The 25,080-nt window shown below is 46.0% G+C and overlaps 2 long non-coding RNA genes across 2 annotated transcripts; one reads left to right on the top strand and one right to left on the bottom strand.

The window, feature by feature from the left end:
- Positions 1-3,041: 3,041 nt before the first annotated feature.
- Positions 3,042-11,011, bottom strand: LOC142826790 (uncharacterized). Its single transcript, XR_012901037.1, has 2 exons — positions 10,788-11,011; positions 3,042-3,671 (listed from the first exon to the last, which is right to left on the bottom strand). It is a non-coding gene; the product is annotated as an uncharacterized LOC142826790 (long non-coding RNA).
- A 1,061-nt stretch (positions 11,012-12,072) lies between these two features.
- On the top strand, positions 12,073-24,282 carry LOC142827237 (uncharacterized). Its single transcript, XR_012901834.1, has 5 exons — positions 12,073-12,178; positions 16,220-16,355; positions 16,657-16,856; positions 21,701-21,890; positions 22,490-24,282. It is a non-coding gene; the product is annotated as an uncharacterized LOC142827237 (long non-coding RNA).
- The last annotated feature ends 798 nt before the right edge of the window (positions 24,283-25,080 follow it).

The following is a 25,080-nucleotide window of genomic DNA, read 5'->3' as shown; positions in this document are numbered from 1 at the left end:
TGAGCTGGAGCACACAAAATCTACTACACTGCCCGCCCAGGCTCTGGTGTGCAAGTGGCCACATCAGTGAGAGGTTTTTACTTATTTATTTAGCTTCTCACTAGCGTGCAGCCCCTCCATGATTTTTCTTTGGATCAGCAGCCCTTCTCCCGCATATCTCCCCCCCAAAAAAGTGTTCCCCACCTGCATTAAATTGCAATATTTATGGCAAAAATAAAATCCTCCAAGCACCAAAGGCTTAGAAAAACAATTGAACTTGGAGGCTGCAAAGACATGTTTTCCCTGCAATCAATATCAGAAGTGGTGATCATAAGAAAATACTTTATTCACAGGAAAAAAATATTTTTTGGTTTTAAACACTTGTAGCAGATGGCATCTTTCTTCCTTCTTACCATGATTATTTTCACTCAAGGCACAGAAATTCAATGCTGAGGTGTACAACTTGGCTTTTATTGATAATATCTGCACTGCATGACCATGCACAGTAGGGGTATATCTAGACTACAGGCTTCTGTCGACAGAAGTTTTGTTGACAGACTGCGAGACACTCTCTCAACAGAAGGCAGCACCCAGAAGTGCTTCTGGCAGGTCACAGGGGCAGCCTTCAAGTCCAGGCGCTGCTGCATGCTCTTTGCAGAGACGCGTGCTTAAAGGGATCCTCCTGGACAGCTGTTGCTCTGCTCCCGCTTCTGGCTTGCCTACCTCCTGCAAGGAGGTTTAATGGTAGTTTGAATTAGGAGCTTGAATTCAAACTACCTAGTCCATGCTGTGCGTAGCCACGGGCAGGTAATTCGAACTACAGGGTATTTAAAAATGGCGGCACCCGGGAACATGCAAATGAAGCCCAGAATATTTAAAGGCTTCATTTGCAAGTTCAAATGCCTACATTAGCCACCCTAGTTCAAACTAGGGTGGTAGTGTAGACCAGTGGTCCCCAACCTTTTTAGGTTGTCGGGCGCCAGGGGGCGTGGCCGTTTGCCCACCGGGCGCCAGGGGGCGAGGACCGGGGGCGCCCCCCCATCCACGTGCCCGGGGGTGGGGCCCCACCTACCGCGCGCCCGGGGGCAGGGCCCCCTCTAAGGGCTGCGCGCCCGGGGCCGGCGCTCCCCGCCACCCCCTCCCTCCCGCCGAGTCCCACGCGCCCGAGGCCGGCGCTCCTTCCCCCCCCCCCCCGCCGAGTGCCGCGCGCCCGAGGCCGGCGCTCCTGCTCCTCCCCCCCGCCGAGTGCCGCGCGCCCGGGACCGGCGCTCCCCCCGCCGCCTCCCGACGAGTGCCGCGCGCCCGGCGCTCCCCCCGCAAGCGCCCATGCGCCATGTGCCCGGGGCCAGGCCAGCCCCGAGCACCTGGCGGGCGCATTGAAATGCCCCCGCGGGCGCCATGGCGCCCGCGGGCACCGTGTTGGGGACCACTGGTGTAGACATACCCTCTGTGTGTTTGCGTTTTGGTTTTTTGTTTGTTTCTTTTGTTCGTGCGTTATTTTGGCTTTTTTGGCCATGGAGCCTGAGCTGCCACTGGGCAGGCAATGGCCCAACGCCGTGCTGCAGGAAGTTCTGCTGCATGTTCAGGAGAGCATGATGACCTTAGTGGCAGAGCTGGATTCTGAGCCCAGCTTTGAGCCCCTCACTCAGGCTGTAGCCTTTGCCCCTGAACTTGTTTATGGGGAGGTGAGTTTGGAGGCTGGACACCAGTTCTGACTGGTGGGACCGGCTAGTGCTGCAGCAATGGGACAATGACCAGTGGCTCCAAAACTTCCGGATGCGGAAGGCCACCTTCCAGGAGCTCTGTGTCCAGCTTGCCCCTGCCCTGCACTGCCAGGACACCCACTTGCGGCCCACCATCCCACTGGAGAAGCGCGTCACTATTGCCCTGTGGAAGCTGGCCACCCCCGACAGCTAGCGCTCCATGGGGCATCAGTTTGGCGTGGGGAAGTCTACCTTCGGGGTCGTCTTGATGGAGGTTAGTCACTCACAGGGAACAGTCCAGGGGAGCAGTCAGGATCAGGCACAGGGAATTGGGGATGGGGTGGCAGAGGTAGAAGCCCCCTCAGCCTCACCCTACAATGGTGCAGGGGATGGGGGAATGGTTGTCTGAGGAGGAGCACTTGGGGTCCCAGAGGGGAGAACCTCATCAGGTGAGCCGAACCTTTTAATGTCCTGTATGTTTCTATTTGTCCCTTTTTTATGCAGGTAGTCACAGCCATCAACTCAGAGCTGCTTCATAGGACCGTCCACCTGGGAAACCTGGATGCCATCATGGCTGGATTTGTGGCACTAGGATTCCCCAGCTGCGGTGGAGCACTCGAGGGGAGGCACATCCCCATCCACGCACCGCCCCATTGAGCAGTCCAGTATATTAATAGAAAGAGCTGCTTTTGGATGGTGCTGCAGGCCCTTGTCGACCACCGGGGACAATTCACAGACGTTTGTGTCGGGTGGTCAGACCGGGCACACGATGCTCGTGTATTCCGGAACTCCTACCTGTACTGCAGGCTTCATGCTGGGGCATTTTTCCCTGACAGAAACCTGGCAGTGGGGGATGGGCAGAAGCCTAGATGCGTCATGGCCGAGGCGGCCTACCCCCTTATGCCCGGCCATCTGGATGCAAGCAGGGAACTCTAACTCCCTCCTGAATCGGGCTCGCTACCAGCTGGAGTGCACCTTTGGCCGTCTGAAGGGCAGGATTAGATGCCTTCTCACTCGGGTGGACATGGGGGAACTCAACATCCCCGACGAGGTTGTGAAGCGCACAGCATGCTGCAACCACATGGAGAGGAAAGGAGAGGCCTTCCTCCCTGCGTGGAGGACGCAAGCTGAGATGGAGGCAATTTGAGTAGCCCTGGACAGCTGCCATCTGGCAAGCCCATCAGTTGGGACTGCAAATCCTAGAAGCTCTGAGGGAGCAATTCTCCCAAGGAGGCCGCTGAGTTTCCCCAGGGACTTCAAAATGTGGGAGTACCCCATGCCCCCGGTGCCTTCCTCCCCAAAACTCCTCCCAGCCCCCCAGTCACACATTCCTCACACACTGAGAACGGAGACAGGTGGTGGTGAAAACTTTTGTCCGGTTTATTTCACTGTTGCTTTTGGCACAAAATAAAATAACTTTTGTTCAGAGAAAATAAAACTTAGAAAATAAACTGTTTGTAAACAAAATAAAGTGCATCCCTCAGTTACTGTCACTGGTGGGAAGGGGGAATGTCAACCAGGAAGGGGGGAGGGAAGCTCATGGTTGAGGGGGCTGCCTGGAGGAAGAGCCCCTGGCAGATTGGCTCTGGAGGCCTTGTTGCATCTGGCTGCACGTGTGGGCTGCCACAGCAGGGGGCTGGACAGGAGGTGGGGCTGGACTTCGGTCTGGGATGGCAGGGGCTGGGGGAGGGTTGGGGCTGGGGGCAGGCTGAGGAGGAGAGGCAGGACCGGGCACAGGACCGGGGAAGGCCATGGCCTCCCGGATTGCAGCGCAGATGTCCCTGCACTGCTGGGCAAATTCGGCTAGCAACTGCTGGTGCCACTCGGCCTCTGCCTCCAGCCTCCTCTCCATTGACTCCTGCATCCCTTGCAGGACTCCAACGTGCTGGTGCACCAGGTCCAGATAGGTGCACCAGTGTCGAGGGGTTCCCTGCGGCCGTCTGGGTGGTGGGACAGGTGTGGTGCCCCCCTCCTGAGCAGCTGGTCCGGCTGTGGAGGACAAGAGGGAAAAGTCGCCAGTCATGCATGCTCACACTTTCCCTGCGAGGGCATGTCCTCCTCCTGGTCAACAGGCAGTGCCTGTCCTAGGGTCAGAGGTGGCTCATGTGAGTCTCAGTAAGGCATGGTGTGGCTTGGCCTGGAGCCACAGCCTCCCTGGAGCCCAGAAGCTGTGCAGGCCACCACCCAGCCCCCCCTCGCACATACCCCATGACGAAGCAGCACAGACAAGTGTCAGGCCATGGTTGGGGTTCCTGCAGAGTACTGAGAGGCCTGCAGCTGTGGGGCAATCCCAGTGTCCCCGACCCATACCTGCCCCTGGCATCACTGCCTGCAGGAGCAGGTGGTGCCTAGCAGCCGTGAGCGTGTAGGGGTAGGATGGCCCTCCTTGAGGGAAGCCATGGGTGTGCCCCTCTTCCCTGCCAGCTGTGATCAACATAACATGTCACAGCACTGCACCATCCACTTTGCTCCCACCTGCCCTGCCCTGTGTTGGAGCCTCACAGCACTCCCATCCTGATGTTCCCTTCCTGGTGTCTGAAGTTGCCTGGGAGGCCCCCTGGGTTTGAGCGTCTAGGTCGCTGTGCTCCTGCTGCTGGTAGTATCTTCATCCCCGAGCAGAAGTGTGTGGCCATTGCCCTGTAGAAACTCGATGCTGGAAAGCTACTGCTCAGTTGGGAACCAGTTCCGGGTGGAGAAATCCACAGCTGGGACAGCTTGTGCAAGTAGTGAAGGCCAAAATCCACATGCTGCTATGGAGAGTCACCACTCCGGGCAACATGGACACCATCGTCAACAGCTTTGCCACTGTGAGTTTTCCCTAACTGCAAGGGGAGGCAAAGATGGCACTCACATCACCATCCTGGCCTCAGAGTTTATCAACCGAAAGGGGTACTTCTCCATGGTGCTGCAGGCCCTTGTGGATCACAAAGGACACTTCACTGACATTAAAGTTGAATGGTCAGGAAAGATGCACAATGCCCATACCTTCTAGAACTCCTGCCTCTTCCACAAGATGCACGCTGGCACTTGTTTCCCCAGCCGCAGAAGTGGACATGCCCAGCGACATCCTGGGGGTGACAGCCTACCCCTTGCTCCCTGGCTCATGAAGAGCTACATTGGCAGCCTGGACCCCAGCAAGAAGGAGTTCAATACCAGGCTGAGCAGGTGCTGCAGGATCATGGAGTGTGCATTCGACCATTTAAACGGGTGGCTCAGGAGTCTCCTCACCCACCCAGACCTCAGAGTGCAACACTCCCTTTGTGGTAGCAGCCTGTTGTGTGCTCCACAACCTGTGAGGGAGCAAGGGGGAGACTTTTCTGCCCCGGGAGGGGGGGGGGGTGAGGAGGCGCTGAGGCTGAACATCTGTCCAGGGAATTTGAGCAGCTGGACACTAGTGCCATCCAGAGAGCACAACAAGAGGCAGTGCTCAGAGAGGCCTTGAAGGACAGTTTTATGCAAGGTCAGTTCTGAGACTCTACCCTGTGGATCTCCACAAGGGGCCTCTGCATTCCCTGTGCATGCACCCTCTTCTTCCCCATCCTTCCCTTTGCATCTGCCTTGCAAAGCAAATAATAAAGACGTTGTTGTATGTCCCCGAACAAAGATTTCTGTTTTTTCAACAAGGGAGGGACTGGGTAAATAACCTGAAGTGGGGGATGGAGACTCAGGGACGGGGCTGGGATTGGCACCTACCTTTGGCTGCCCTAGAGCCACTCCCCCTGCCCATTTTCTGGGGCCCCATTATCCCCTGGAGGGGAAGCCATCAGGAAGAGGGGTGTTATCGGAAGCCTGAAAGATGTCTCGGGGCAGGGGGGGGGGGGGGGGGGGGAGGGAGAAAGCAGAATGGCTCCATGGTCAGGAACAGCTCCTGGCTCATGGGCATGGTCACGTGGCTGGCTGCTTCCTCTTCTGTGTTGTCATCTTCCTCCTTTGCTATCCCATCCTCCTGTAGGCTGACAGCAGGGGTGTCTTGACCAGACTTGATGACAGTGGGGGAGGGGACTGCCCCTCCTCCCAAGATAGCATCCAGCTGCTTATAGTAACAGCAGATGTGCAGTGCCACCCCAGAGCATCTGCTCTGCTCCCTTGCCTTGTGGTAGGCCTGGCACAGCTCTTATTTTGAGCCTGCACTGTTCCAGGCATCTGCTGTGCCCTTTCTCTTCCTGGTGCAGAGATTTTGGAGGTTGGACTCCTTCCCCCACATCTCAATGAGGTCCAGAATCTCCGCATCAGTCCAAGCTGGAGCTCTTCTTCATACCTGTGCATTGGAGGCCATTGAAGCAGCGGAAGTGCTAGCAGTCATCGGAGGGTCCAAGGGAGCATTGGCGGCACTCACGTCTTGTGTCCTGGTCTCTTGCACAGGGCTTGTGCCGCTGGCCATGTAGAACAAGCCCTTTTCTTTCTGGGACTTTTACAGTTCTACAGGAGGAGGAGAGCAGTGGAGATGCCAGGCATGGCCAGAGCAGTCAGAGCTGACATCAATGGGACATGTCTGGAGGCCAATTATTTCAAATTAGCAGCACCAGAGTGTCCACACTATCATTATTTCAAAATTACTATTTCACAATTAGTGTTACTCCTGATGAAAAGCAGGAGTATAGAGTTCAAATTCCGTGGCCTGTTATTTCACAACAGGCTTGATAGTGTGGACGCACCACTTTTAAATTCCAATCTGGCGGGGTTATTTTGAAATATGGCCCTAGTGTAGACTAGGGCCATGAATATTCCCACAGTGCAAATTTAAAGTTCCCAAGCCCCGTTCCCACATGCACTGGACTTGATGTAAAAAAAAAAAAAAAAAATGGGGAAGAATTCTTGTTTTAAAAAAAGAAAATCGGGGAAACGTAAGACATGTCCCCAGAACTGTACACCATCTTCTTTTCACTAATTGCGGAGGTAAAACGTACACACTGCAGAATATACTTTCTACAAAGCAGGTGCTCAGCAAAGTCAAAAGAGGAATACTGAACTGGATAGCATGGTATTTGGAACAATAATGAAGATAAAGTCTCTTATAGATTCTTTCAGGTGGCTGCTTTCACAAATAATTTAGATAAAGGTACAGATTAGTTTTGTTCAAATTACGCTAATCTATGTGGCGTTTAGCTGAAATGTCTTCTGTTATTCTTTAAAACTGAACCCATATTACAAAATTACATACATTTATGTCTTGGAGTGCAATGACTATTTTCAAATTTAGATAAGAAAAAACCTTGTTTGGTGAAATAAACCCCTAAGTATGTTTGCAGTTCAGTGGAGGGAAATAATATATTCAATTTTATTACGTTAGCTTTGTCTTTATTTGCTGGTGCTAATCTGCAAAGCATAACAAGCCACCAATTTTTAACAGGGAAGGTAATTAACCACAAGTTGTGGTGGATTCTCCATCCCTGGCAATCCTTTAATCAGGATGGGATGTTTTTTCTAAAATGTATTCCAATTCAAACAGAAATTAACCAGCCCAGGCAAGTGCTCTCACACCATTGGGCTGCAAATTATAGGGATGGTACCACATAGCCACCTCCTCATCTGCCTGGATTTTGAATGGGATTCAGTCTTGCAGGCACCTTCTGAGCACATCTACAGGATCAAGCCCTGAATGAGACTTAAGCAGCCAAATGGCTGTCTTTCCCTGGTCTAAACTTAACAACAAATGATCTGGTAGCACTTTATAGACTAACAAAACACGTAGATGGTACCATGAGCTTTCGTGGGCACAGCCCACTTCTCCAGATGACCAGATCTCTGGTCATCTGAAGAAGGGGGTAGTCTATTAAGTGCTACCAGACCATTTGGTTTTTTTTAAGTTTATCCTGTACAGAATAACATGGCTACCCCCTGAAGCTTCTTTCCCAGGTCTCAGAGTCAGTCCAGGGCTTACACATGAGACAGGCATCCACACGCCTAGAGGGAGAAGCGGTGCACATGCCTAGAAGCAGAAATACTGGCACTGATGTAACTTAGGGGCCATGTGAATTTAGGCACCTAAATTTAGTGTGGTAGGAGCTTTGCAGGTGGCAGTGGAGGAACTGCAACGTAAGTGTCTAAATACCTCTGTAGATCCCACCCTAAATTACAGTCAAAAGTTTTCTAATCAAGACAACAGCATTTTAACCTGGGCCGAAAGGTACAACTTTGCTGCTTGATAGTGGATTCCCTGCTGCCAAACCCCAGGGTGCCACATAGTTGTCATCATCTTTAACAACGAAAGCAATAGCTTGGATAAATTCAGGTGCAAGTCATTAGCCATTCTTAAAGTTACATTAAAAAAACCAACAGTCCAGATATTACTCCTACCATAATCATGTTAACCATAACTAGTGTCAGAAGGAAATGAAGTCAATGTTAATCCATTTTCAACAACTTCACAAGTGAGCTTAGGAGAGCTGAAAATGACGTAAGATTACCCAGTGGAAATTCAGGAAACCCAAGCAATGCATTCCCATTCATTTCCCTCTTAAAAACAGTCTGACTATGGGAGGAGGCGATGGGGGAGAGGGGAGGGGGAATCTCAGCTTTCCCATCTCCTGCCCAAGAAATTTAGAATTTCAAATGGATGATGTAAGTATTCCAAGAAATACTGACATAGAAGCCTCAAAAAGATTAACTCTTGTTTGGAATTAGTCATGCAAGCATGATGGGAATCAGAGGACTAATCTAGATAATGAGAAACCAAGAGACAAAGAAGGCTGCTGTTAAACATTTTAATTCCCTATTTCTTACCAGAGTCCTCAGTCTATTTCATTTCCTATGAATCTTCTCTACACTAGGTGGTGCCAGTAGAGACCAGCAGTCAGTGTTTTTAAGACCATACAAATACATTGTTAGCTCAAAGGATGATAAGTTTTGCTCCAACTCAATTCCCATCTGAGCACCAAAATTGCTTTAAGCTTGAGCTAACTGGCCCATCAGAGGCTGTGGATTGAAGACAGATGCATAGTGGATAGGCATCAGCAGCTGAAGTTATTATTCACCAGCTGCTGATGCAATAGCCCTTCTGTGCTAATCCAATCAGCCTGTAGCTGGAGTACTATTTCACAGTGTGGCTGCTTTCACTCAGGAGATTGTCACAAAGACCCCACTGTAGGCATAGGGCTGGCCTGCAACTGACAACTTAGGCTGACTCAGCTACGTTGTTTAGGGATGTGGATTTTTCACACCCTGGAGAAACACTATGAAGCCAGCCTAACCCCTGGTATAGACAGCCCTAAGTGGAGGAATGAATTATTCCCCTGACCTAGCTACAGGGCTGCAACAGTGCCACTATAGTGTCTTAGTGCAGACGTAGTTGACTCTGAAGCCTGTTCTACACTTTAAAGTTAAGCTGACAAAAGTCACCTGGCATCAATTTAATTCTGCTTGTATCTACTCCTATATTTGTCTCTCATCTCTATAAAAGCTCTGTGTGGCTTTGCGTCATGGTTAAAGTACTATCATTGATGCAACATAAGTTTAGGCACTGTTGATCCCAACATTCCTCCAGCAGCTGTCCCCCAGTGCCTGACACAGTCACCACTCTGGTGACAGTCGGGAGCGTCACTGCCCATTGAGAAAGCAAGGCATCTCCCCTCCTCTATAAAGCCCCACAAATTTTTAAAATAAATTTTCCCCCTAATTGTTCATTTTTGCAAGTACACCTAGCAGCTCTCCAGTGTTGTATGCAAATACCTAGCTTGCCATGCTGGTGACATGCTCCGGCTTGGAGTAGACAGGAGATGTTGGATCTCCTAGGCCTATGAGGAGACGAGGCTGTGCAAGCACAGCTACTAGACAGCTATAGAAACATGGACATCTACAAGCAGATTTCATAGCGTATTCAGGAAACAATAGGGACCGGCAGCAGTGCTGCATGAAAGCAAAGAAGTCTGTCAGGCATATAGAAGGTTAACAACCAACCTATGCCTGAGCCACCACATGATGTGGGCCATACTTTGCAGAAACCCCCACTAACACCCTGGATACCAGAGGCCTGTAACTCAAGCTCCATGGAGGTATCAGCGAAGATGAGGATGGAAAGGGGAGGAGAAGAGACATGTAACCAATGGAGTACAGATATGCCAGCATCTGTTTTGAGACTCCACTACAGTCCAGTCAATCCCAGAAGCTGAGCACAGGCAAGTCCGATGCAGGGCAAGGACTTTTAAGTGTGTAAATAATTTCCCATTATGCTATTGTGCCTTCTAACTTGGCAGGATGCAGCTATCGGCTTCTCAATCTACTCACACTGCAAGAGGTAGCAGTACAATAAGGAGAGGTAGTGTTTTTATCTGTGTGCCATTCCCCTGTAGACACAGGCAGGAGGGCCATGTGAAGCAGTTTGTTTATGGACACAGGGATACCCCTTGAATCTTCCTGAGGTTCCTTGAAGCTTCCGTGGAGATTCTCTGTAAACCTCTCCTGAAGGGGTCTACAGATGGCAGCTTTATTTCTGCCTCAGCCATAGGACACTTTCCCATGCAAGTTGGCAATAACTTCAGCAGACACCTTTGCAGTAAACAAGCTAACAGCATAAGGCCTAAATGGCTTTAAAACACCAACAGTCAATGTATTCTGTGCCTCTGTCACCCTCAGGTATGGGAAATCAGCTAAAATCACCACTGCCTACAGAATAGGGTGCTAGTACTCAGTGCCACTGCGCTCAAGCAAGCCACACTTACCATGGCTGGCGCTGCACGTGTATGGCAGCATGAATAAGCACTCACAAGCAGAAGTTTCAATAAGCACATCTTGTTTAGAAGTTTAGGGGAGTGTCATGGGTAATCTTGCCCATCTCCCCCAGGGGGAAGGAGAGCATCAGACCCTTAACAATTCTCAGACAGCATTCCACACTGCATATGTCAGTTCTGCCCACTCCCTAGGTAGGGTAGCCTAGCAATTACCAACTACCCTTCTCTCCTAGGGCACCATGGCCTAACAGCCAAATTCAGGAACAAGAGGGGTTTGTCCCCCCTCCTGGGATTGATGAATAGGGTGATCCACTATTCACTGGGTACCAACCCACAGCCCAGTGAGTGGTAGAGTGCACCACCACTAGCTCAGCAGGGAATCCCACCGCAACAGGCCAAGCTCCCAAGATGCAATTCCCCACCCCAGGTTACTTCCTACCAGTCTCTTCCAAGTAGTTCTCTCCAGCTCTTCTTTCCATACCAGGGGTCTCCCCTGCAGTCTCCCACTGACTGGCCTCCATGGCTTTGTCTAGCAGCAATTTCTTTTCACACCCTCCAACAGCACCTCCTTCTCCAGCAGCAATCAGCCTGGATTGAATAGCTCCACAGGCCTTCATAGCTGGCCTCCAACTGGAGCACACCTAGCAGGGCTGTGAGGGGTGGGGCTTCCTTGGCCATGTGAACCAGGTTAACCCTCTCCACCTCAATATGCGGTGGGAACACCCCCATCACAGGGAGCAAAGGAAGGGAATCTTAACTTTTGCTTTCCTTTTTGATAATATTGACAAAGGTACCGTTGACGGAATACACTCCTGTGTTCACACTCTGTACATTACTGTCATCTTTGTACAAGGTACGCCTGGTAAGTTATCATTTGAAAACTCCTAATTTGGTAGTCAGTGTTGTCCTTGCAAAATAGGTGTGGCAACATTGCATATAAATTTATAAGATTCCCCTCTAGGTTGTTATTAACACATACCAAACCCTACAACTCTGCCCAAGCAAATGTCAACAAATGGTCCTAAATAGAGGAATATGTGCTTCCCTTAATTTGCAATGAAGCAGAGAACAGTCATCAGGCAGGGAGTTCAAAGAAGTGAAAAAAACAGCAGGGAATATTCTTCCATGCAGACTCTTTATTTCCTGGGTCTCAAAAGTATTTCAAGAGGGGGGACTGAAAATATAAAAAGGAGGAACAAACATCCCAAAGGACAACCCCCCTCCCCCCCTTGGCACGCCCTGCATCTGCAAATACAAAAGGAAACAGCTGTTGGACTTTAAGGGCGGGGCCCTGACCTAAAAAGTTTGGGCAGTAATCTGTTGGGGCATATGGTGAGAAAGTTTGCTTTGAATCACAGAAAATTAGGGTTGGAAGAAACCTCGGGAGGTCATCTAGTCCAACCCCCTGTTCAAAGCAAGATCAACCCCACTAAATCATTCTAGACAGGGCTTTGTCAAGTCTGACCTTAAAAACCCTCTAAAATAGAGATTCCACCACCTCCTGAGGCAATTCATTCCAGTACTTTATCACCCTCATGAAATAGTTTTTATCCAATGTATACTTCCCCCAATGCAATTTGAGACCATTGCTTCTTGTTCTCTCATCTGCCACCTCTCAGAATAGTCTAGCGCCATCCTCTTTGGAACCTCCCTTCAGGCAGCTGAATGCTGCTATCAAATCTCCCCTCATTTTTATTTTATTTATTTATTTTTTTGTGCAGACTAAATAAACTTAGAATCCTCAGCCTCTCCTCATAAGCCATGTGCCTCCAGTCATTTTCATTCCCCTCTGCTGGACTTAGTTTGCAACTAAGACAGTTTCTTATATATGTAAGTATATATTAGTATATGTTTTATCTTTATTTTTCTTGTATTGACCTCTGACTTTTATGCCTCATTACTTACACTTTATTTAAAATCTCTCTCTTTGTGGTTAATAACAAACTTGTTTTATTATTTTTTACCTGGTATTTTTTATCTGGTATGTTTAAACTGAAGTGTCTGGGTAACTATTTAGGGTAATAATCTAGCACATTATTCCTTTACAGCAGGGATGGGGAACCTTTTTTCAGTTGGGGGCTGCTGACTGACAGAAAAATCAGTTGGGAGGTACACACAAGTGAGAAGCAAAAAAGAAAAACCAAACTATCACTGAGGTAGCCCCCAACTGAGAAGGAGAAAGACATGCCACCCCCCACCCATGTTCTTCTTGCACATTATAACCAAGGGGGGCCCAGGCTAGTAGATTTTGTGTGATCCACCCTATGGTGGAATGGCAGGGGGCTGGAGTGCATAGGCTCCCCAGTGCTGGAGGAAGAGGGGGAGCTTTGGGGGCTGGATGCAGCCCCCGGACCTTAGGTTCCCCATCCTTGCTTTATAGGAATAGCAGACTTAATATTTTTGTGTTGTCCAGGAGAGGGCTCGCCATACAAGACCTATATTTCTGGGGGAAGATACAGGACTAGAGGAGTGTTATGTTCACCTTGCAGTATAGCCTAGGCTGGTGAGAACTAGGGTATTGCTGACAAGCTCCAGTTACACTCAGGTCAAACTTCCACTGAGGAAGGATTAGTTTTCCTGTTTTACAGGGGCTCTCAAATGCAACTGAATTTGTTGTTCTCATCCTAGTCCATTATGCACATCAAAAGAACCACAAAACCACTACACGGTATTCAGCACAGCTGTCATCCTTAGCCCAAGAAAGCCCTAGGGCTAAGATATAAGGGGAACTGCAGATCCGGCATGAGAAGTGTTGTTACAACTGTGTGGTGAAAGCTGCACAGCTCCCTCCTCTACTGTCTGGCAACAACCCAGGCTGCTAGTTGCTCACTTTTCAATATGTTCTAAAGTCACACATCAAATGTAATTCTAAAATCATAGAAATGTAGAACTGGAAGGGACTTCGACAGGTAATCTAGTCGAGGCTCATGCACTCAAAAGGATTACATAATAACTAGACCATTCCTGACAGGTGTTTGTCTAATTTGTTTTTTTTAAAAAGCTCCAATGACAGAGATTCTCCACGTTCCCTATTGCAGTGCTTAAATACCGTCACTGGACGTTTTTCCTAATGTCCAACCTAAATCTCCTTTGTTGTAATTTAAGCCCTTTGCTTCTTGTCCTGTCCTCAGTGGATAAGGAAAATAATTTATCACCCTCGTCTTTATAATAAACGTGTACATATCTGAAGACTTATCATGCACCCTCCACCTGTCCCGAGTCTTCTTTTCTCCAGACTAACCAAACCCAATTTTTTCAGTCTTTCTTCATAAATCATGTTTTCTGGTCTGTCAGTTATTTTTGTTGCTCTTGTCTGGACAGCTATCCCGAAGTGCGGTGTCTAGAACTGGAGAGAATACGCTCGCTGAGACCTTATCAGTGCAGAGTAGAGCAGAAGAATGGTGTTTCCTTTTTATGCAACAGTATTATCTTTTTACTCCTATTTAGTTTGTGATACACTGTGGCCCTCAGATCCTTTTCTGAACTACTGCTTGCTAAGGCAGACATTTTCCTTTTTGTATTTGTAAAAATCCTTGTTTCTTCCTAAATGCAGTACTCTGCATTTTTCCTTACTGAATTTCATCCTGTTTATTTCAGAACATTTCTCAAGTTTGTCAATATCATTTTGAATTCTAATCACGTCCTCCAAAGCACTTGTTTCTCCTCCCTGTTTGGTATCATCTTTACACTTTGTAAGTATACTTTCTATCATCATCATCAACAACAACAACCATTGGCTCAACGCCCGTTGGTGTATGATGTCTCCCTCACTATAGCATTATCCAAATCATTTATGAAGATATTCACTAGACATAGGCCAGATCTCTGTCAGACACTTTTTAGCTCAATTGTGAACCATCGATGACTACTCTAAGCACAGTCTTCCAACCAGTTGTGCCCCCCACCTGATAGTCACCTCATCTAGGATGTGTTTACCTAATTTGTTTATGAGACGGTCAGGTGAAATGATATGAAAAGCCTCACTAATTTGAAATACATCACATCTATTTCTTGCCCCCATCCACAAGGTTTCCTGTCTTGTCAAAGAAGAATACTAAGTTGGTTTGACATGAGTTGCTCTCAACAAATCCATGTTGACTGTTACTTAACTTATTTATTTTGCTATCAAATTGTTTTGGTTATCACTCCATTATTTTTCTGAAGTTAAGTTGACTGTTCTGTTATTCCTTGAGTTGTCCTTATTCCCCTTTTTACAGATAGCTACTATACTGGCTCTTTTTTCTGCCTCTGGGAATCTCTCCTGTCTTGCATAAGTTCTCGGAGATAATTACTAATGGCTCAGAGATCTCTTCAGTCAGCTTCTCTTGAGCCCGTTCAGCAAGGAGGTGTGCCCCCCCCTCAGATACAGAATGCTACAAGCTACCTGGGGGAGGAGTCAGAAGGGCCATGCCTCACATGCTGGAAGCAGGGGGGTAGGACAGGCCAGGGAAGTATAAAAGGCTGGTCCAACTGCTCAGTTGGGGGAAAGCTGCTGGAGTCAACAGACACTTCTTCCCCATTCCTGGAGATGAACACCCAGGAGACCACTGTTGCCCCAAGGATCTGCAGGAGCTTCTAGCGAGCCCTGATGCACTTGATACAGAGATACTGCTACTGCTACCTTGGGCCATGTCCCCAGAGGAGGTTGATGACCCCTGGATCCAGGTGCACCTGGGGAGAAGAGAAGAAAGCAACCAAAGGGAACCAGGCAATAGTCTAGTAGGGGGCAAGCCTGAAAACAGGTCAGCTGGTTGCCGGTGAATCCCCACTGACCTAGTTGCTCCTTCACTGATAAGACCCTGGATTGGGATGCAGTGGAGTTGGGTGGGACCTGATACCCTAGACTGGACTGGCACCACATCGCTGCCTGATTGAAGATGAGAGTCCTAACTGAACTGCTGATTGACCCACCCTGTTCAAAGGCCAGGGAACGAGACTACTATAGCTCTGCCTGACTGCTGGACAGAACCCTAATAGTTGCCTGCCCTGCCCTGCCCTGCCCTGCCTAACGGTTGGGTGAATAGACAGCTGCTGCTCATCCAGGTCACCAGTCACTGCCCAGATTATATGTGACCCACTCCACTTGGATGCAGACGTAGAGGGACAGCCCCACTCACCTATACCTATTTTAACCTCAGGTGAGGTCCTATGCCATTTGCAATGATGTTCACCATGTTAGTCACCTGATCCCTGCAAAGCCTTTTTTGCTGCAAACTGAAACAAAAGTATTTAACACTACGGTCATTGCTGCATTTTCTATTAGTGTCTGTGTCTGTCTTTCTCTCTCCTCATTCAGTAATGGACCTAATCTGTCCTTCATCTTTCCTCTAATGTATTTGTAAAGTCTTATGTCTGTACTAGTTTAATCTTGTTTTGTGCCTTGGCCTTTCTAATTTTGCCCCTACATACAGGCCCGGCCAAAGAGGTTGCGGGGCCCAAGGCAGCATAGCTGAGCCACACGGTCGTGTGGCTCCCAGTCAGGGCAGCGAATGAGCGTCCGGGTGGGCAGAGCTGGGCAGTGCAGGGCCCTGAATGAGCAGGGTCCCAGGCAACCACCTCACTCACCTTGCCCTAAGGCCAGGCCTGCCTTCGTGCTTTTGTTCTCTCTCTCTCTCTCTAAATATAAATATAAATAGAGAGAGAGAAAGAGAGATTCATCCTTCATCATTTAATCTACTTTCTGCCTTTTTATTACACTTTTTTTTTTTTTTTAATTTCAGGATGTTGAAAATCTTCTAGCTAAGACAGACAGGTCTCTTGCCATATTGCCTAGCTTTCCTACTCATTGGGATAGTTTGACCTTGTGCCCTTAACTTCTGTTTCTTTAAAAAAACTACCAGCACTCCTGAACTCTTTCTTTCTTCCTTTTAGATTTGGTTCCCAAGGGATCTTAACTCCAAATTCCGTGTTTGCTAATGTTATTCCTTCTTGAAATCCATTTCAAACAACATAGAATGGAAAATAGCAAAACTGTTTTTGTGGGAAAAAGTTACTTTCCTGAAGCCAGGTAAAAGTATGTTAGATCCGCGTTTCTCAAACTGTGGGTGCCGACCCCCTGGGGGATCATGAGCAACTTAGAGGAGGGGTTGCAGTATCACAAAGTTTGAGAACCCCTGCATTAGATGGTTTGCCCAACAGTGGTCATCATTTAAAAAATTTACAGTGTTGTCTAATTAGCTTTCCTATTCATTATTACTACTATAGTTAAGTTACCACTGTTTCATTTCCAATACTTATTATGGGAATACCATAAATATCATAGCAACATTAACGATGGTATGATTCATCTAATAATTTCATTTCTTCAGGATTGCAAGTCTGCCTGGGAGGATGTCATCACATTGTGTATGATTCTACCAATACTTACTGAGCCAGTGGTTTCAATCAAGCTACAGTGTACAGCCCAGATATTAGGTCAAGCTGGCCAAGGTAGCAGTATGGCCAGGGCCCTTCAAACTATTCCCTAACAGCCTCTACCAGTGGAACACCTATGGAGCCTTCAGCAAAGGTTAGCACAAAAGGGCTGTGTGATAAGGAATCTCCTTATTGGCCATTGTATCTGCATCAGTGGGAGTGAATCCATGCCAGACTTTGTAAAGGGTTTTATAATGACCATTGAATAGCTCATTTCTTTTTTCATCTATTTGATTACAGCAGATGTAAGCCAGAGACTGTGTTTATTTTAATTACTCAATATACTGCAAGACAGATACTGTGGCTTTGACAATACTTTATTATTTCAATTATAATTATTTTTAGTGCATTTTAAAACAAAAGTGGCAAAAAACAGCATGTTTAATCTTATTTATTTTGCAGAATAAGAAGTAACAGTTTTTTAGTAACTAAACAAATTATTCCTGAACTAAAGATGGTAGAATAAACAATACACACTTAACTAGTTTCTTTTGCTTTGCTATCTCTTTTTCAACTGTTAAAAGGTACCATATTTCAACACATTATAATGCAGAAAAGCCAAAGTTATTTAGTTCAGGGGAGAGTAATCTACATATAAGTTGTCCACCACTGTACTATTCATCTTTAAAACTGAAATACACGTATAAATATTTCATTTCCTATTGGACTACAGATATTTCTGAATAAATTGCATTCCATTAACAGCTGTGAGGTGACTGAATGGTGATAGACATCAGGTAGGGCATATAATCTAGTGTTTAAAGTAGATAGAAATCTGATTTTCATCTATCACAAACTCCCTGCATAGCATTAGCCATGCCATTTTATCTTATATTTTCAAATTTAAGGTACTATGCCTTGGCTTTCCCTTCTGTAAACCGGAGACAATAGGGCTCATAATATTACCATACTAGATCAGACCCCAGATACATCTGATCCAGTAGCCAGTGTATAACAAAGGCTGATGAGAAGGTTCAAAAAACTGCAATGTGAGAATTTATGGAGTAACTTGTCTCTAGGCAAACTTTTTTCTTAACCCAAATTAGAAGTTGGGTGGCTTATGCCTTTAAGCATGAAGCTTTGCATCCATTCCAGACTTTAATCTGTCTAGTATTTGGATTGCCTTGGTTGAAAGACACTGCATAAGTGCCAAGTATTATTATTATTGTTAACTGTTCTATTTAAATAGTGCTAGATGACATATGAAAACTGCTTTTTCTTTGGAAAAAGCAGGAGCAGTAAAGTGAGCAGGTTGTACAACCCAGAACAGTAAACATGAAGTTGCTGAATTGCCTACATGTCATTTACAGCAAAGGCTGTGTCAGGACTTTGATTTTTCAGGTTCTCCTTCTGTTTGCCTATGATTAGTGCAAGTAGCTCTTTCACTACACAAGGGTATGTCTACACTACAAAGTTAATTCGAACTAACAGCCGTTAGTTCGAGTTAACTTTGATAGGCGCTACACTAGCGATCCGCTAGTTCGAACTTAATTCGAACTAGCGGAGCGCTTAATTCGAACTAGGTAAACCTCATTCTACGAGGACTAACGCCTAGTTCGAATTAACTAGTTCGAATTAAGGGCTGTGTAGCCACTTAATTCGAACTAGTGGGAGGCTAGCCCTTCCCAGGTTCCCCTGGTGGCCACTCTGCGCACAACCAGGAAAACTCCTCTCCTCTCCCCCAGCCCTGGGCCTTTAAAGGGGTAGACTCTGGCCAGACGGCACTTGACACAGCCAGCCCTGCCAGCGGTCTCTGCCCCGACCCAGTGGTCCCACGATGAGCCAGGGAGCCAGTGCCAGCGAGCTGTCCCCTGCCCAGTCCCCCAGCATCCAGGGGCCGTAGACGGCGCGCGCCCTCCTGGTCTAATGCGGAGGTCATGGACCTCATTGAGGTTTGGGGGCAGGCCCCCAACCTCCATGATCTCTGCACTAGATGGAGGAACGCGGCTGTCTACGGCCGCATAGCAGCTGCCATGGCCCGAAAGGGACACAGGTGCACCCAGGTGTTTTGTGGATGTGTAGTACAAGTAAGACTCTTCCTAAGCTGTGACTTTGCTGTGTTGTCCCCTGTCCCAGGTGATCTTCCTAATCAGTGAACTGACAGGAGATTTTAAAATCCACAGATGGCATCTGATTCTGAATCTCACAGGACTCAACTTGGCATTTTGTATAAAGTTACCTTTTGTTTTTCTTCCCTACTCTAAGTATATAGAACGTGCAGTAGTATAACTAAGCAGCCACACAAGAGATGCAGCTGCTAAGCCCTCTATATTTTATGAGCAAGAGCCTGAAATAAATCCATGTGCATGTCTCCTGCAATGCTGCATCTGCTTCTACTCCCCTCAATGGGAGCTTTCCCAAAGGTTCCAGTGAAAGCAGGACTGGATCCAATGTTTATTTTTCTGAGAACCAGGTCTATTTTTCTGGTGCTTAAAGGGAGATCACCCTATCACGTGTATTCTGAGAAACCAACTTTCAGAAGCCTTGTGGCTTGTTGCCTAGTGCTGTGCCCTGACCCTGCAAATGATTCATGTCTCCCTTTAATCTGCAGGATGCAACAGGCCTTGTTCTGGAGAAAAGTACAGCAGGCAGGTACTCGGAATTAGCCAACCCAACCAGAGAACAGCAAGTGCTTGGGTCTGATTCCTAGCTGAAGCATATAAATGAGACTTATGAGGGAGTCTAAAGCCACGAGAGCTGAGTGCACACAGTCCTGAAGGCTGCAAGAGGGAAAGCCTGTCCTGTGTACTTCCCCTGGGCTGGGAAAGTCCAGATCTTTTGGTTATCACAGGTCTGAGGGCAATATTTCCTCTAATTTTTTCCATCCATGTGTGGAATCTATTATGTGCACCACCAGTAGAAACACAAACAGCTAGCTAGGGGTGCTCTGTTTCAGGTAGGTGGCATTTGACTCTCTTCTGGAAAGCTGACCAACTGCTCAGCTTACAGGGAACACTGCCTAAGGCATCCCCTCTCCCCCAGCCAGGACTATTGTTTTTCTTCTTCTTCTTCTCCATTTGTTTTGCTATTGGAGCATGAACAGAGCCCAGGGGAAAGTACCACTGGAGCCAGACATGGCTGATTCTTGTGTGCTTGGGACTACCAGGTGACAGTACAGCAGCTTACTTTGCCAATGCATTCTTTGAAATATCTTCAGCGGGGTAGCTGAGTTAATCTGTAACAGGAAAAACTGAAAACACAACAAACAGTCTAGTAGCACTTTAAAGACTAACAAAACATGTAGATGGTATTGGTCATGTGAAGAAGTGGGCTGTGGCCATGAAAGCTCATGATACCATCTACATGTTTTGTTAGTCTTTAAAGTTCTATTAGACTTTTTTAAAAAATATCTGCATGTTATACACTCTCTTGCTGCAAACTCTGCCATTTGCTATGTATCAGAGAAACTGAATCTGGAAGATGGAAAAATTACTTAATTTCACTGTCTGACTTAGTTTTTTTATAACTTTCAGTAAGAATACAGGCACTATTCTGACAAATCCCCTAACCCTCATGGAACAAGGGTTACAGGGATGCCAGAATAGCGTGCCCACTTTTTTGGGAAATGGCAGATGCTTTTAAAGACATGCCGTTGCTATTTCAGGATACTTCCAGTAGCCCAAATGAGCAACGCAGTCTAGACATACCCTCAAGAATCCACCTGGTGTGTACAGAGTGATTTCTGATTGCTTGGATGTTAAAATATTTTATATATAACTACATCATACCCTTCCCTTGGAGGGAAAGTCTCTTTAGACAGGAGGTTATTATAAATTCCAGAATCTCAGTTTCTCATGTACATCTTGTACTCCCCATATGACTTTATGGGCATGGCTCATGCTGCCAAACTCCAGGAAGAAACACAAGAAGGTTGCCAGAACAGAAAGATTTTATCATTATTCCTTTTTGCCAGGATATTGCTTAGACTATCCCTTGCTGCTCTTTATCCTTTCCCCCTTAATGGGAGGGTCTTAGGCAAAACACTCTTATCTGTCTGGGTGGGCAGCCCTTCTCTTTCGGGGTGGGGGGAGGGTTGAGCTTGTAGTCTTTCCCTGGAGTAAGGAACCCAGCCTCTCCTTCTGAAGTGCCTAATCCTGCCCCCCCAATCTCTTCACTCAGTTGCTGTGAGTGGTTCTGTGTTTCCATCCCTCCACCTCTGCCCTCCCCCGGAACACGGAGGCTTTAAAAAGTCTCAGGAAGGCCAGAAGTATAATCAGCTGACCATCATTGGTCCAAGCTAGCCCTGTCCCAGCTGGTCCTAATCTGCCTAAGACAACCCCTTGTCAGCTGCTCTTACTTCTAATTAACAGGGAGTTGGCTTTTTACCCTTCTAGGGCTGCCTTTCCCCACTCTGTTGCAGCCCTCTGTTTTGAACTGTCACACTTCATACTGATAAAGGTCTGAAATGTGTCTCTCTAATATCCCGGGACCAACACTTCTACAACAATATGGCAAAGAGCCTGAGATGTGCCACACTAAGGATTGTGACCCCCTTATTTGAACTAATGAGCAAAAATAATTCCAGCAGCAACGGATCACCATTCTGAATAACAACCTCATAACTTTGAGGCCCAGGTCTAGTAAAAATGTTTGATTTGTTCAGATACTGCTCACAAAAATAAGCTTGTCATCACAAGGTAACTTCTCTGAGCAGTTTCTGTGTAACAAGTACCACTGACTGTCCAGCCAAGGTCTGACTTGAACTTCTTCTGCTTATATGACAGCAGATAGAAGGGAGTTTCATTTTTGTTAAGGAAATTCCTACATTATATTGCCATTTCACTTATTTACAAAACATTACATAAGTCCTTTCCCCTTAACTAATAATATTTTCTACAAATCTGCGGGACACCAGAAATTCTTTCCCTTTTCAATTTCCTTTTTACAAATTATCCAAGGCTTGGTTATGTATTATAAATAATACCCAGTTGTTTCCAGTGCTCTGCAGAGATATTCCAGCAAACTGAGTACCTGACTGAGTGTTCCTGTCTGGCAATCTGCTGCTGTTGAGTGATGCTTCCTTTCGCATTCAGGCAAGATGAGAGACAGACATACTGGCAACGGCGAGTATACGTGTACAAAGTGCCAAGTGTCAACTCCAATTACTGAACACTACCTCCAGATTGTTGTAAGAAACCCAGTCCCTTATGGAAGTACCCAAATGACTACTTAATTACAGGAAAATTCTATTTCTTTGAATTTTTTATGAAGTAAAACATAAAAAATTTAAATGAAATGTTTTAGGAGCAATAGCTTGAAAAATAAACTGTATTTGTAGTACTGCTCTAGAATGTCTGATACTGAGTACTATCCCATAAATTGGATTAACAATTTTCTGATAAAATATTTCATTGCTATTTAATCATTGTTTTTGTGGCCGGGAAATATAGCTTCTTCTGATTATACATGACAGGTGTGATTCAAAGTCTGTTGAAATCAGGGGAAAGAGTCCCACTGAATTCACAAGACTTTTGATCAGCCTCTTTTTAGATCATTCTGGTGTAAATCATACAAACCTTTGCAGACCCATGAACAGATAAAAGGCAAAAGTAAAACAGCCATGCCTCAAAATGAGTACAGTCTGAAAAAAGAGAACCAGTTTGCCAAATTCACCACTGGGATAAGCCCAGGCAACAATTTGGCCCACTCAGTTTAAATATTGTCGGTAGAGTCTATACGCAGTCTATTAAAATATAAATTTCAGTATAACTGCTCTCTTGCTTACAGCTTCACGACTTTCCCGAACAGTATATCTACCATCCAGCAACAGATTTACTACCATCCAGCTGAATTATCTGCAACCATAAGATAAGAGAAAGCGAGCTTCCACAGACAAACTACCACATGGATTTTTACCACACATTGCTTTAGATATCTTTTGGAACTGGGCTGCTACAAGGCTGGTCTGATGCTGACCACTTCAATATCAAGGATAACACTGACAATCATAGTTTGTACTAATGGTCTTTGTGTGATTCCACAGTGTGGGAAGGACAACATTTACCGCACTGTCCACAGAACCTTTTGTCTTGTGATTGAGATGCATGATTCCCATCCGTTCCATGTGATTCTTGTCAAAGTTGGGGACACCCACCGTTATAGCATGGCATCATGCATTGCAAACAATTGCCAAGTGTTCAAAGGTAGAGTCGAAAATGTTTGCTTTGTACAGATTGTTTCAAAGTGCTTTTGAAGTGGTTTATCCGCTCTCCATACTTATGATGGCAGGAGCTTAATTCACAACAAAAGATTTGTGTTGATAAATGGGTTTCAGGCATTTGTATTATATGGCTGGTCTATCTCAATGGGGTACAATAAGCCTTTGTATTGACCAAATCAGCTGTCTCTAAGACTTCCATGTTGGAAACCCAATCCCGCCATCTGATGCCCACCAATTGTTTTAAATATTGCAAATGGAAGCTGCCACGCTTTTCAATGTGGTGTTGATAATGGGTCTATATTTTACACCCATTGAGGAATATTGTGAGGAAAACAGCATTCTGGACTTTGATTTTTGCCTCTACACAGATTTCATGTTTCCAGATTCATCAATAGAAGTCACCATATGTGGTGCCAGCTTTCTTAATTTGTCTACCTACTGTAAACTCAATCCTTGCTTCAATATTCCACATGCTGCTAAGTCAACTGTTTGACAGCTTGGAATGACATGCCTTCCAGGGTTATGCGTGAGTCTTGGTATGGTTTGGTATGGTTTACTAAAAAATTATCTGGTATGCTTTAGTTTGGGTGAGGATGAGGCCAAAGTTACATGCCCCCACAGCTAAAAAGCTGGTAAAATCTTGTAGTACAGCTTCAGAATGTGTCATCAAGGAACGATCAAAATCAAGAAGTTCCTGGATCAATACTTCTATCATCTTGGTGTTTGAAAACAGATAGGAAAGTCTGACAGGCTTACCAGCATGGAAATGTATAAATATTCTATTTGAAGTTCCTAGCATTGCAGCAAAGAATAGATCAAAAAGGCTAGGAATGAGGACACTCCCGGCTTCATCTTGCCATGATAAGAAATGGATATTGTAGATCACCGCCCGCTCTAACTCTTCTAGCCTGCTTTCGTGGAATTGCCAAATTATAATACATTTGTCCAGATATCCAAATTGGGTGAACAATTACAGAGGGCAGTGCAATTGACTGTAGCCAATGCCTTAATTAGATCAAGAAATATGATGTACAAAGGTTGGTGCTGTTTGTCATGTTTTCCTGTAATTGTCCAATGATGATGCTGTCCACAGCACTTGTTTGAACATGAAATGCCCTGGTTAATAGGGCTCTGGTTGGAATGGACCAGGGTCATTAGTCTGGATAATTGGGCAACTGATCTAAGAAAAGGTTACTCTAAAAATAAATCTGCAGCTAGTAAGTCCTCCAATCGCTTTGGTTTACCTTGCATCTGGAAATGGTCTTGTTGGACAAGATAGTGTGCAAGTTGGTGCACAACTCTTTGTCTAAAAGGGTGGCACTCACCTCTCATGATACCTTGCAGGGCTGCAGCTAGGGAAGACACATCCACCTTCTACTTACTGGCAACTGCTGGGTAATGGCAACATTTTGCTGCATAGCCTTATATTTTGTTTAAAGTGAGTTGAGTAATGTATTTAGTAATTCCGCTCTGGTGGCTACAGCTTCAAGCTTAGAAGAGTGAAAGTCACCTTTGATGCTTGCTTCAGATTTAGAGTCTCTAGGAACACATAAAGACCAAGGGTAGTGACTACACATACATTTACAAGTGCAAGGTCTAGTTTGTTTTATCCATTTTGTTAAAATTACAATTAAGGTTATGGTTACCCGAGTATACAGAAATCCAATAAACACCTATACACAAGATACAAATGTAGTCATACTCACATCTTTAATGATACTCTTAAGGTTTGATGCCTGACTTGCCAATTGGTCATCAGAAGAGGATGGTTCCTACCGGAGTTCTTTTCTACAGAACTCATTTTATCCAATTTGGGAACCTTCTTTAAGCATGTATTTCTGTCTGCAGCTAACATTCTGCACGTGTGTGTGTTAGAAAAATGTGACTACGGGGTACCTTGTAACCAAAAAATATGGTTAATTTTACACATCTTTTCCTGTGATTTTGTAGAAGAGGGTTATTCGGTGGTTACTTATGTCAAACATTTCTTAATATGACTAAGCTAAAATCCTACAGGCCTCAGCATGTAGGCCTTGTTACAATCCTGCTTTTTAAAATACCTAATGAATAGTTTCCCTTCTGGCTACTGACCAATCTTATACTTCCATAATCCTACACTTTAAATCTATTTAGCATACAATGATTATATTTGACCTAG

This window comes from Pelodiscus sinensis, chromosome 2 (assembly GCF_049634645.1).
Source record: "Pelodiscus sinensis isolate JC-2024 chromosome 2, ASM4963464v1, whole genome shotgun sequence".
In the NCBI taxonomy this organism is placed as follows: Eukaryota; Metazoa; Chordata; order Testudines; family Trionychidae; genus Pelodiscus; species Pelodiscus sinensis.
This window is presented reverse-complemented; position numbering and strand designations above follow the sequence as displayed.